This window comes from Amblyomma americanum, chromosome 5, assembly GCF_052857255.1.
Source record: "Amblyomma americanum isolate KBUSLIRL-KWMA chromosome 5, ASM5285725v1, whole genome shotgun sequence".
NCBI lineage: Eukaryota > Metazoa > Arthropoda > Arachnida > Ixodida > Ixodidae > Amblyomma > Amblyomma americanum.
Window position 1 is genome coordinate 55,282,172 of NC_135501.1, and position 13,054 is coordinate 55,295,225.

General features: G+C 46.9%; 1 non-coding gene across 1 annotated transcript; it reads left to right on the forward strand.

Moving 5' to 3' along the window:
• Nucleotides 1-751: 751 nt before the first annotated feature.
• On the forward strand, nucleotides 752-824 carry TRNAM-CAU (transfer RNA methionine (anticodon CAU)). The gene has a single exon. It is a non-coding gene; the product is annotated as a tRNA-Met (tRNA).
• The last annotated feature ends 12,230 nt before the right edge of the window (nucleotides 825-13,054 follow it).

The window sequence follows — 13,054 nt, forward strand, 5'->3', positions numbered from 1 at the left end:
CCTATCGAGAAGAGCAAGCAGTTTTGGGTAGCACTATTAGTACTTTTCCGCGCCACCTTCGGGCGCTTATTGGCGTGAGCCTCTGCGCTCTGCCGAAGGCGTACGTGCCGTGCGTCAGCTATCTAGGCTACGCCGATAGAAGATAGGCAATGAATGCTGTCTGCCAAATGCGGGTATCCAATCGCGCAGAATATGTTCTCACGTTTTCAGCGACCCAAGCGGCTGACAAAAGCAGTTTTGAGTCACCGAATGGAACAATTGCAGTGCCATCTTGGCAGCGCAGGTTCCCCATAGAGACATACTGTACAAGCGGCATCACGCTATTATCTCGCGTCAAATCCATCATGTCTTTTTATAAGCCAATCCCTTATTTATTCATGCGGATGCTCAGCGGGTGCGAAGTTTTCTTCCGTGGAACGTTGCGTTTCGAAACAGAGTATGATCTACGTGGACCTAAGTGCTTAGGCTTCCAAGAGAGGCAGTAAAACTATCCAGGGAGCGCATATGTGTGCTCATGCGTGTACGCCACCAGACATGTACTCACAGTTCGCCTCTTAAAGAAACTGCAGTTCCCGCAGCCTGCAGGCCTTTGATGACATGGCAAATGATTCGTCTACGCCCTAGAAGCCCGCATGACGCGTGAGCGTACTAGGTAATGACTCATCACAGGGAAAAAAAATTGACTTCAAAGCCCCTTCTATTTATGTTAGCGAAGGCATTAATGCACCCTTCTGAAACCTCGAAGACATCCGCCTCGGCAGCGCAGTAGGCAGCGCGTCAGTCCCATAATCTGAAGGTCGTGAGTTCGATCCTCACCCGGGGCAGGCGGAAGGGTGTTTTTTTTTGCATCTACAAAAACGTTTTTTATGACAAGTAAACATTCAAGAGTAGTATGTGCCGTCGAAATAATAAAATCCTATTCATTCAAACTTAGGGCTGGCAACAACCAGTTTTATTGGGAAGTGTACCGTTGCTTTAGCGGCCATACTTTCCATATCTGAGTCGGTTCATTTTTCATGATGCACCAATCAGCTCTCCAAACTGTTGCTGGAGTTTTAGAAGTTTCTCAATTTGCCAGCAAAATATATTGGCTCAAACGGGTTTCAGCCGCGCTCAGGTGTAGTTGACTGCCATCGGAGCATCGCAATCGAGCTGCCTGATTGCGTTCGAAACCTACTGTGTGCTTTTTAGGTGTCATAGAGTGCTAGGAAACGAACAGCAAAAGAGAGAAGCCTAAAATAAAAACAAAAAATGTTGTTTTAGACTGCAGTACAACAAATTCTAATACGTTTCTCATATCTGTGTCAATACCGCCAACATGATGTATTTCTCAGAATTTCAGGTGATCGGCATTGATAGGTACGTTTGTTTAGCCATAATACCATATTGAAATGTTTTTTTTTCGGGAAAAAGTAATATACAAGGACTTTTTTCTGCCAACATGGTAATTTTGTTGGTTGTTTCGGACCTACTTGGTGACATCTGTTGCGCTACGGCTGTTCTTACTCCCGATCCTCGGACCGCTATATCAGCGACCATTTTCCATCGCGATTGAAAGTCGGATCCCGATCGAGGGCTCGATCACAATCGAAAGTGCCCACGGGAAGGGGTCTAAGAAAATCGTTGCGGATACTGCTATCTACGCAATCATTACGACAGTGTGCGATCACTGTAAAATGAAAGCTTATCACTGGCCCGTACCGTATATAGGTACGGTCTGGAAGAAAACAATAGGGAGAACCATTGACAACAGCCACTGCTTTATAGACAAAAAGAACAGTCTACGCCAGCTCGCTTCCGCAAGGGATTGAAGCTAAATAGAATTTTTCATGAACGATATGTTAACATGCTTGCCTGCAAGCATATTATAAATAACTGTCATCAGCGAGTATATTTTTATTTTCTATCTTTTTTGCTGCGATATATTTCTCCTTGCCATTTGATGACTGCAACAATCTTTACAGTCAGTACACAAGCCCACACTAATGTGCCACGGAACGGGCTAAATTATGGGAGCTACTGCTGAGTTTTATGGTGTGAGAACAACGGGCAAAGACAAAGGAAGCCGGGGGCGAAGTTCTTCCGCATTCCTCGTGACAGCGGGTGATTGACGGCTTTTCTGTGTACTTTAAAGAAAATATAAAGCAGTGCTGCCAATCTCTTGTTAGAACCGGCTTATGCGCATGCTTTTTTTAGTTAGCCAGTGAAGCGAATAATTACATGTTACACTGCGCCATAATTGTTTCAGGTCGAAGGCTTGGATCGAGTGTTTCAAGAGGGCCGACCTGTAAGAAAAGTCGCCGACCCAGCTGTACGCCACGTACCGGATCTGCGGGGACCGTTTCACCGCAGGTGACTTCATGGACCCAAGGGATGACTTCGCTGAAGAATACGGCTATTCCTACTGTTCAGCCCTCAGGATACTGGGGTTGTCAGCTCGCTCAAGGTCGTTTTCAGTGTGCGCTTGTCATGTCGTGGATTTATAATTAGGCAATTTCTTAGAAATACAGAAAAAGAATGCACATGCTCCGAAGTGCTCAAAGATTACAACTGTGGCCTAAACAAACCGCATCAAAGCCTATCATAATCAGGGTAGGTTTTTTGGAAACTTGAAATCTCCTTCTGAAGCAGCTTTTGCATTTATACAGCAACTGGAGACTCGATTCCTTTCTGTAATTGAAGAAACATCTCATGTACGCCGCGTTTGTGGCGCACTGTATGAGCTCATGGCAAATGTTTGCGATTTTCCTTTTTGCTCCCTACAGTGCCATGAAAGGTATCTGAGGATGTTCTGCAGAATTCGCCTTTTCTGGCATGCACGCTTCATCAATAGAAACTTAGATAGCATTCGCTTCAAGAAATCAGTGTCTGGCAGACAGCTGGAGAAATTTAAATCCTGATGTCTGATTGTTTCTCATCGCTGCCAATAGAACACAGGGTTCGCTTACATACATCCGTCGCTATGTTCATTATTGCGCTGATCATTCATTACATCTTTCCTTCCCTTTGCTAGGTTCGATGATTAGTAAAGTTATGGACTTAATTCTGTACATGTAGGACAATGCTTGTAGAAAGTTGTATTTTTTTATTGTTCTCGAAGGCAACTGCAGCCTTTTTCGAAGATACGATTTACGTTGTTGTTTGCCGTTTTTCCATATTTGTTTTAGAACAAGACCGTGCACCCCGAGTGTGGATTTTTTCGCGTAGTGTCTACATCTTGACCGAAAAATCGCAATAATCGCCTTTTACGAAGAGTGAAAGCTTACTATTGTGTTACTGTGATGTATTGAATATGTTGTGCTTGTATTTCTCAACAGCCTACGAACCTATGCCTATTGCTCAAAGCTGCTGATGTGCAGGAATCGCGAGCGCTATGCGTACCTTTTTAACACGTTACATGTGTCTAGCTGTTGACAACTCCTGTTCTGTTGTTCGCACGGATGATGTTTTAGATGAGAAACCCGCAGAGTGTATGTGCAATATTTTTTGTTAGTGTCATGGTGCCACCCGCTCAACCATAACTTATTTCCTGTTGCTTTTGTATTCTGATGTATTTTCTAAAATGTGTGTGATCCAGCATTTTTTCTGTACAGTTCAAATTGTAGACAAGAAAAAATAAACTTTGTGTGAAAACACTCCCGTGTATGCCTGCAACTGAAAGAGGCGGCTCAATGACGGCACAAAAGTAAAGTAAGAACAGCTCTGATTGCATTATTCCAACCTGCATCAGCTAATTCAGCTTGCGTACTTCGAGAAGCCAGGTGGTATTTCGAGTAAAGGTCTGCGATCCTCTGCGATCCGAGAGTTTATTACGTCTATATGTATGACATGCTTAGAAATGAAATATTAAAGCCCTTATGGTTCACTTGGACGATGTAGTTCAATATTTTAATAGACAAAGATAAACCAGAATCGAAAGCATTGCTATCGAAACCGAAACTGAAACAGAGCTGAAGCACCCGCCTAAAATCTTGGAGGACGAAATTAGCGGTCTGACCACCCGCTCGGGGCGCTGGCGGCAGTGTACTAGCTCGGCCGCAGGGCCCAACGGGAGTGTCCGCTCTTTACGAAGTATGTTTCTCTATGCTTCGGCTGGGATCGTCGGCGCGAGCGGACGTTTCGCACGCGGCTCCGCTCTTCGCCAGCGGGGCGAGGAAGCGGCCGGAAGATTGGATTCTGTATCTCGTCCCGTACGGCCTCGGATGATCCCTTGCCCTTGCGTGGGCGAACATTCGCTCGTAATCTTGCTGGTGAGTCGGACGACCTCGATTCATTAGCGTACCTTGTTGCTAGCTGGCCTTATTTTTGCTGTAGCAATAAATGCCTGTTTGTGCCAGCCAGTGCATCGTTCCGTTGTTCCGTCAGAGCAAGGCCCGCCGTGGTCGGCGAGCGCTCGGTGGCGCACGCGATCACGGGGTGGGATAGATCTGGCGGCTTTGAACAGCGTAAGTCGCGATTAAGCGGGGAAAACGTGTATTATTTCCCCAATTCAACCCCACAAATTGGAGCAAGTGCACCCTGACGCCACTCGACGCGGATGGAACAAGCGGCTCCTCGGAAACGTTCCAAATCATATCGAATTATGTCTCACTGAACGTCTGCGGCTAAACATGCCAGAAGGCATCTTCTTACGGCCATGAAACTAATATATCTGTTTATGTTCGAAAGTTAGTGCCTGTACCCGTTTAAAAAGTGTACACTTTTCCTTCATCATGTTACACTTCATCATGTTAGTGATGAGCTATACACTCTTAACCCTTTTTGTGCTGTGCTCGTTAACCATAGATAGCCCGCTAACTAAACACGCGAACGCCAATTTCGAACGCTTCCGTGCCGTTCTTGAACATGCTGTTCAATCTGCCTTGAAGGTAGAAACCTGCTGTTTAATTTTCTGCTCAGCTCGACCTTTTTCTGCGTGGCGGCGATATTCCAACCGCTCCTTAAAAGAGAGGAGGCTGCAGTTACGCTTAGGATGCTGCCTCATCATCCTGGCTTTAGTTCCGCGGGAGAAGACCTCAGGAAGTTGCCCAGAACGTCTGTGGGAGCACGATGTTTTTGGTCTCATTTTGTAGAGTTTTGACATGATTTGTGAAGGAGTTGATACCGCATGCTCTGCGATAGGTTCACCCGTATGTTTAGCGCCGTGACATTGGCATTTTATGGATTGAAGTAATTGCTTTCTAGCCGCAGAGCAGTACGAGCTAGGACTTCGACTTTTTCAGAAGTATTTACTAGCGGACCAAGCCGTATAAAGAGAAAGAAGACTTTTATTATGAGCAATAGCAGAGAAATAGGCCCAGAGAGGGTGGAGCCCTTAGCCCAAGGCCCAGTTTGCCGCAGCTGTCTGAGTAGCCTGGGCGATCAGGCCACACTGGTCGTCCAGGGCTCTGTCAGACGGGACTGCTTCCCATTGGGACAGGGAGGGGTGGTGCATGGGTGGTGCTGAGGGAGGACGGGGTCATTCTCATGACGAATGGTAGACGGTTGGATGTGCGCCAAGAAAGGAAAATTTGCGGAGTAGCGTTGGGGATAAAATTTGTGCCTAAGCTCATGAAGGGGATACTTTTTAATCAGGACTTGGCGCCACAAGGCCGCCTCCTCTCAACGGCGGAGTTTTTTGCGTGGTGGTGAGGATGTTCTGCAGCAGAGTCGGTAATTTTGGAAAATGTGGGAACAGGTCTCCGCCTCCTCTGGGCTGGGATGACCTTGCACTATCGCCAGGGGGATAAGGTTCCGGGCGGTCACATGAACGAGCTTGTTGCCAGAGAGGGCGCAAGCCCAGGTGTCGCGACGAGGCGGGTTTTCGCGATCAGACGTGTGCGATGTAAGATTCTATGCGCGATAGGGGAGATGCGTGCCCGTGCATAGTTGCGGCAGGAAGTTTGCGAATTAGTGATGATATTTGTTAATTGATCCGGTGGTCTTGTTCGTATTGCAGGGCTATGCACATTATTCCGCCTTTCTGGCCGTGGCTAGTGTGTTGCCCTTGCAGTTGGCCACCGTAGCCATCTAAGTCATTGCCGTAGGGTGCGTTGCGAGTTACTTCATTTCCGGATGCATGTTACTCGGTAATACGGCGGTGGAGTGTTTATCTTATAATCCCGGGGTGATGCTTCAGGTTCACAGGCTGCACGACTGGAGACGGAGTAGCCGATTTGCTGCAGTACATGTCTACCCATAGGGGTACGGTAGCCTCGGCAAGCCGCGGCTCCGTTTTTTTCTCTTTTTTTTCCTGCCTATCCCTGTCCTGATAGCTATGCCAGCTGCGTCTAAATTGACTTTTCCTCTCCTCCTGTATGGCGCGCTCCGCTTGGCCGCTTGGCTCGGTCGGTACTCGTCCTCAGGTTTGACCCTTTTCGTCGACGGGGGAGAGTGGACGTCTTACTTGTAACACGTAAAACGTTACACCTGCCGTTCTACCTTCTAAATGGCTTGTATAAAAATGCAAATGAATTTTGGTTTTTTGGGGAAAGGAAATGGCGCAGTATCTGTCTCACATATAGGTGGACACCTGTACCGCGCCAAAAGGGAAGGGATAAAGGGGGGAGTGAAAGAAGAAAGGAAGAAAGAGGTGCCGTAGTGGAGGGCTCGGGAATAATTTCGACCACCTGGGATTCCTTAACGCGCACTGACATGCTACAGTACACGGGCCTCTAGAATTTCGCCACCATCGAAACGCAGCCGCCGCGTTCGGGTTCGAACCCGGGAACTCTGGATCAGTAGCCGAGCGCCGTAACCACTGAGCCGCGGCGGCGGGGGCTTGTATAAAGCTATGGCGCTTTTCGCCGTCAAAACAAGAGGTCGAGATATTCTAGCCGAAGTGAAGAGGAACAGTATGGTCCGGTCATGTAAGTTGGAGAACAACTAACCGAGGGTCCCTTAAAGTGACGGATTGGATTCCGAGAGAAATTGAACGGATCACGGGGCAGCACAGAATCAGCTAAGCTGATGCAGTCAGGAAGTTTTCCGGATAAGGGAATCGCATCTCGCAAAGGTCGATGTTAACTGAGAAATATAGGAGAGGCCTTCGCTTGGTTTGCTTTGGTTTATAAAGGTTTAACGTCCCAAAGCGACTAAGGCTATGAGGGACGCCGTAGTGAATGGTTCCAGAAATTTCGACCACCTGGGGCTTTTAACGTGCACTGACATCGTACAGTACAAGGGCCTCTAGCATTTCGCGTCCATCGAGATGCAACCGCCGCGGCTGGGATCGAACCCGCGTCTTTCGGGCCAGCAGCCTAGCTCCATGACCACTGAGCCACCGCGGCGGCTTTGGAGAGGCCTTTGGCCTGCAGTGGGCGTAGTTAGGCTGGTGATGATGATGGGTGTCTGACAGTGGCAACCTGTTTCCATTTCTGACGCCTGTAATGACTAAAAAATGTATCGGGAGCGACAATAGTGCAGTTTTTGTATTTATCACGTGACTTCAGGTCGACGTTTACGTCATAGCAATTAATCGCCAGTTAAAACCGAAACAATGTGAGGGAAACAAATGCAGTAATAAACTGCTCTACTGGCTTAGACGAATTACGCATTGTAACGACTGTACACCGTTATCTTCTGCTGCATAAAAATGAAAGAAACACTAATATGAAAATTTTATCTCTCTACTCGTCTGGAAGTCCAGTGCTAATGTGTGGATGATTAACAAACAAACAGACTAGAGAATTGCAAGACAAAGTCGGGGTTTGATGCGCCAGAGGCCAGCGCTGACGGAGAAGAAAAAGCAGAAGGAAGACTAAGCTGACGAAGCTTATTTTTGCGCTCGGTAACGCTGAACTACTGAGCTGCACTGTGCTAACAAAGATTATGGCCGTCCACATTGTTTGATTAGGCTCTCTACAAAACAAACAAAAAGCATACATAAAATTTCTTCAAAAAGAGCCAACAAATAAACAACAGGAAAAAAAGAAACAGTACAAAAGTGAATAAGTATTGTGTACAAACTGTTTAACATACAGAACGAGAGGAGGTTCTCTTTCGTTTATTATTTTGGAAGTAAATCCTCTAGAAGAAGAGGTACCGAAGCGTACGCACAGAATTGGCCTGGTTGGTCCACAACACTGAATTTAAAATCGTAGCGCAAAAAAAAAAAGAAATGCTAAGCTAAGGCAAAAACGCCTACAGAAAACAGATTCGTTCACTCCTACCAGCGCTAAAATGACGAATAAAAAAGCGCAGAAATTTGAGTGAACAGCGCGTCTTGGATGCGCTCTTCTAAAAACACATACGCGTGACGAGACTAACTTAGTTCGGTTCGGTCATTTATCAGACATCAGCACTAATTAACGTCCATTGCTGCACGTGTCCCAGTAACTGTGATAGTGGTTGTGGGAGAGCAAAGTTCTTGAGGGGCATGAAGGGAAAGTTCGACCCCAGGAAACCTTCATAGGCCTGCCATGATATTTCTGCGCGTGTCTGAATAAATAACGGGATAGAGGAAAAAGAGGATGTGAAGATGGGATACGACTCTCCTCGTACGCACGCTGGCGTTCCTGACTGCTGTTCTGTTGACGTGGCTCAGCTACCCAGGCTGCGGGGCAGTGGCTAAGTACCTGGCGGTGTTGCGTTAGCTTGCTAAATTTCTCCTTCTTTTTGTCTGTGCCTGTTTGCTCCTGTTCTGGGGTGATTGGGTGCGGGACGAGAGCTTAATGTCGACTTCTTCTCCTGGCCAGGGGTTTTCCCCTTGGTCGGCATCTCTTCCTAAAGACCAGCTCCCACTTGATCTCTTTTTTCCGCAGCGGTGTTTCAAGCATTCCAGTCGCATTAGTGCCTTCCGATGGAGGCGCTATCCGACTGAACAACCCGGAGGCAGTGCAGGCAGCCCTTCAGTCCACATCGAAGCACTTTATGCACATTACCGATGTCCGGCAGTTCGGCAGGGGTGGTGTTTTGTGCCGGTCGTCGGATAAAGACTGTATTGAAGATCTTCTAAAGTGCACGACCTTCGCCAGCCACCCGGTGAGCGCATTCATTCCGCCTCATCTAGCATGTTCCAAGGGCTTGGTCCGAGGGGTAGACTCTCGATTGAGCCCTGCGCAGACGCTTGAGAACCTCTCGCGCTCGGGAGTGATTGCTGTCCATCGCTGCAGCAGGCTGGTTGACGGAGTAAAAATTCCTACGGAGTCCGTCATTGCCACATTTGCAGGATTATTTTGCCCTTCAGAGATTAAGGTGTGGCCATTGGTTTTTCGAGTAGATGCCTTTAACTCTCGGCCCCTTCAATGTCAAAACTGCTGGCGATTTGGCCACAGCGGCAAAGCCTGCAAATCGGCCTTACGCTGCTGTGCCTGTGGGGAACGTCATTGCAGAGAGGAATGTCCTCAACAGCAAGAGAAGTGTTGTTTGTGTAGCGGTGCTCATCCTGCTGATTCGCCTGACTGTCCTGCACGAGCACAAGAAGTTCAGGTGCTCGAGCTTATAGACAAGCGCAGATGCACGCGGAGAGAGGCTTTTGCCGCAGTCAAGGAGAGAGCCTCAGCCTACTCTAGTGTGGCCGCCAAATGCCCACCCATAATGGATTCTAGTTTGTCCCAGGCTATTACAGCGGCAGTTGAGAAAGCTGTGGCAAATGCAATGGATCGCATTATGGAAACCGTGTCCACGTGCATTTCGCAGGTCATAGCTGCTCAGATGACCAATCTTCTGCAGGCGTCCATTACTCCGCTCTTGTCGTCTTTGGCTTCGGAAGCTACCCCTCCTTCTGTAGTAATCGATTCCGCTCCACAGGGCCAAAAACAATGTGAGCAACAAAACACCTCTCAGCCCTACACTCCGCTCTTGTCGTCTTTGGCTTCGGAAGCTACCCCTCCTTCTGTAGTAATCGATTCCGCTCCACAGGGCCAAAAACAATGTGAGCAACAAAAGACCTCTCAGCCCTCTCCTTCGAATAGCGTTATGGACGCATCCTCTATGGATTGTATTGATATGGAGTGTGATCTCCGCGCCCAGAAACGAAGTGGGTCTCCTCTTAATATTGCAGGTCCATCTTGCCCCCAGTCAAAGACAAAGAAAAGTCACACAAGTCAAAACGCTAAGACCAGTATTCTAGAAAAGGCAGTCGCGGCTGCGGCACTTCCGCCAAGATAGGGTTCTTAAGTGTCCTCCAGTGGAATTGTCGATCAATATTCTCAGCTTCAATAGATTTAAACTGCCTATGCAATCAGCTTCTACCAGATTTAGTTGCTTTACAGGAAACATGGCTAACTCCAAATTTCAATTATCATCTCAAGGATTACCATCCGTTCCGGCTTGACCGGTCATCACGAGGGGGAGGGTTGTTATTGCTCATATCTAAAAAGTTTTGCCACAGGGCATGCATTTCTTTTCAATATGCGGACAATGAATGTGAAATCCTTGCGGTTGACCTCAGTGTCCCAGGTCAACAGCCCTTTACGGTAGCTAATGCATATTTCCCGTCTGGTGTGCGTGACACTCGGCCCCTTGACTCACTCATGTCTAGTAGCCGATCTCAGGTTCTATTACTTGGCGACTTCAATTCGCACCATGTGACATGGGGGTTTAAAACAGACAGCTTTGGTTCTAGGCTATTTGATTGGGCTTCTGGCAACAACTTGATCTGCAACAATTCCGGATTGCCTACGTTTGTTCGCAGTCAATGCCGCTCTGCCCTGGATTTAACTTTTTCCTCCCCAGGAGTCTCCGTTATGTCTTGGGCGCCTGTTGACTGTGCAACAAACAGTGATCATCTACCCATTAGTTTCAAGTTTGCGTGTAAATTAACTCTTCCTGAGCGACATCAGCGCACGTTAATAAATTACAATTGCTTTAAAGACACTCTAAAATCAGCCCTCCAAATCACTTCAGACACTCGCGCTCAGGTAAGTGCCGAAAGCAAGGCTGCACATCTATGTTCAGTACTGGACCATGCAAGGCAAAAGTCTGAATTTTTGGTTAAGAGAACAAAGGGTGGAATCGCGAACAATTGGTGGAATTCTGAGTGCACGCGTGCATATAGACGACGGAAAGCAGCTTGGAAGAAACTTCTCATCAATCAATGCCCAAAAAATTGGCTGGAATATAAGTATGTTGCAGCAACATTTAAGCGCACTGTCGCCCGTGCAAAGGACGAGTATAATACAAATCATTATGATTTCCTTTCCCAATCGGGAAGTAAACGAGCCTTGTTTAGTTTCATGAGGCGCAACAAGGTGATTCCTCCGACTGCCAACATTGAATCCCTCGTTCAGTCTTCTGCTGACATCGCAAAGGCCTTAGAAGATATTGCGTGTGGCCTAGAGCTTCGCTTTACATCTGCTTTACCTTCTACTATATTCACATGCACCTCAAGTGATTTCACTGAGGTCTCTATGCCTGAGCTGTCGCAAATTGTTCTGCGCTTATCCCCAGCGGCTCCTGGCCCCGATAAGGTCACTTCATCTATGATCAAAATTTTGTTCAATGAATCTCCTGCAGACCTGTTGGCTCTAATTAACTATTCTATTAAAGGTCCTTGGATACCGCATGAGTGGCGTCTTGCTGAAATAGTTCCATTGCTTAAAAAGCAAGGGGAGGGCTTAACTTTAGACAATATACGCCCTATTTCGTTAACATCGAACCTAGTGAAATTGGTGGAAAGGGTCCTTCTCGGCCGTGTCATGTCATTCATTTCAGAAAATGCTGTATTGAATCCATGTCAAATTGGTTTCAGGCCGGGTTGTTCAATTTGGTGTGCTCATACTGATCTTGAGAGTCGTATTAAATTAGCTCGCAATAGAAAACAGTTTGCTGCGCTTGTCACCTTGGATATCAGTAAAGCATACGACAGCGTGGAGCACTCGACTCTATTACTAAGATTACAGGAACTCAGCTTCCCAAGCTATTTTGTAGCCTGGATTTCTGTTTCTTTAGAAAATAGAGAATTTTACTGCTGCCAAAATGGTATTTCCTCAAGGAGATTTCCACAGACAAGAGGTGTTCCGCAAGGATCAGTTCTCTCCCCTGTTCTTTTTAACATTTTTCTAAGCTCAATTTCATGCATTCAAAATGTGAAAACTTATGTGTACGCCGACGATATTGCATTTTTTGCATCAGCAGGTGACATTCACACTCTTTATCGATCCCTGCAAAATTACCTCAATGTTCTTGACCACTGGCTAGGAAGAATTCATCTGTCCCTTAATGTGAAGAAATGCGCATTGTTAGTATTTCCAGTTTCTGTTCCTGTAAACATCTGCCTGGTCTATAGAAATAACATAATACCTCAAGTTCAGACGGTGAAGTATCTCGGTGTAATATACGACTCTACTCTCTCCTGGCGGCCACACATTGAGCAAGTTTCTGCAAAAGGAGTTCGGGCCATTGGCATCCTGCGCAGGCTTTGTAGTGCTAGGTCAGGCATGAGAAGGCATACGCTTCTGATGATTTATAAAATGTACGTCCGCCCAATTTTGGAGTTCGGGTGTGTTTTATTCTCAGGAGCTCCTGCCTATAAACTTCGCCCTCTTGTGCTTTTGGAGCGTGAGGCATTGCGCCTTTGTCTGGGGCTTCCAAAATATGTCGCCAATGCTGTTCTGCACCTTGAGGCGCGAATGCCTTCGTTATCAGCTAGGTTTCGCCTTTTAACAGTTCAAACATTTTTAAAATTGTGCGACTCCCCTCTTCACGCTTCCAGTATAATATTTCTTAGTCAACCTTCCGCCTTTTTTAGTGCTGCCCGGTCTCGATTTCATACCCCGCAGATATGTTACGTGCAGTCCCTTCTTGATCGCATAAATATCCATTTCACTGATGTCCGCCAAATATATGACAACTCCTCATCTGTCCAGATTGAATTCGATGACATTTTCCCATCGAATGCAAAGCTGCAGCCCTTCCCGCTTCTTCAGGGTCTATTGCTGGACCACCTAAGGTCCTTTCCCTCTCATGTTCTTATTGCTACCGATGCCTCGCAGGATCGCGAAAACGCAGGTGTCGGAATTTTTTCACCTTCACTGGATTGGTCTTTTTCTCTCCGTCTTCCTGACTTCACTCCAATTTTTCTGGCTGAATTATTAGCAGTAATCTTAGCCTTACGAAAATTAGAATCTACCGT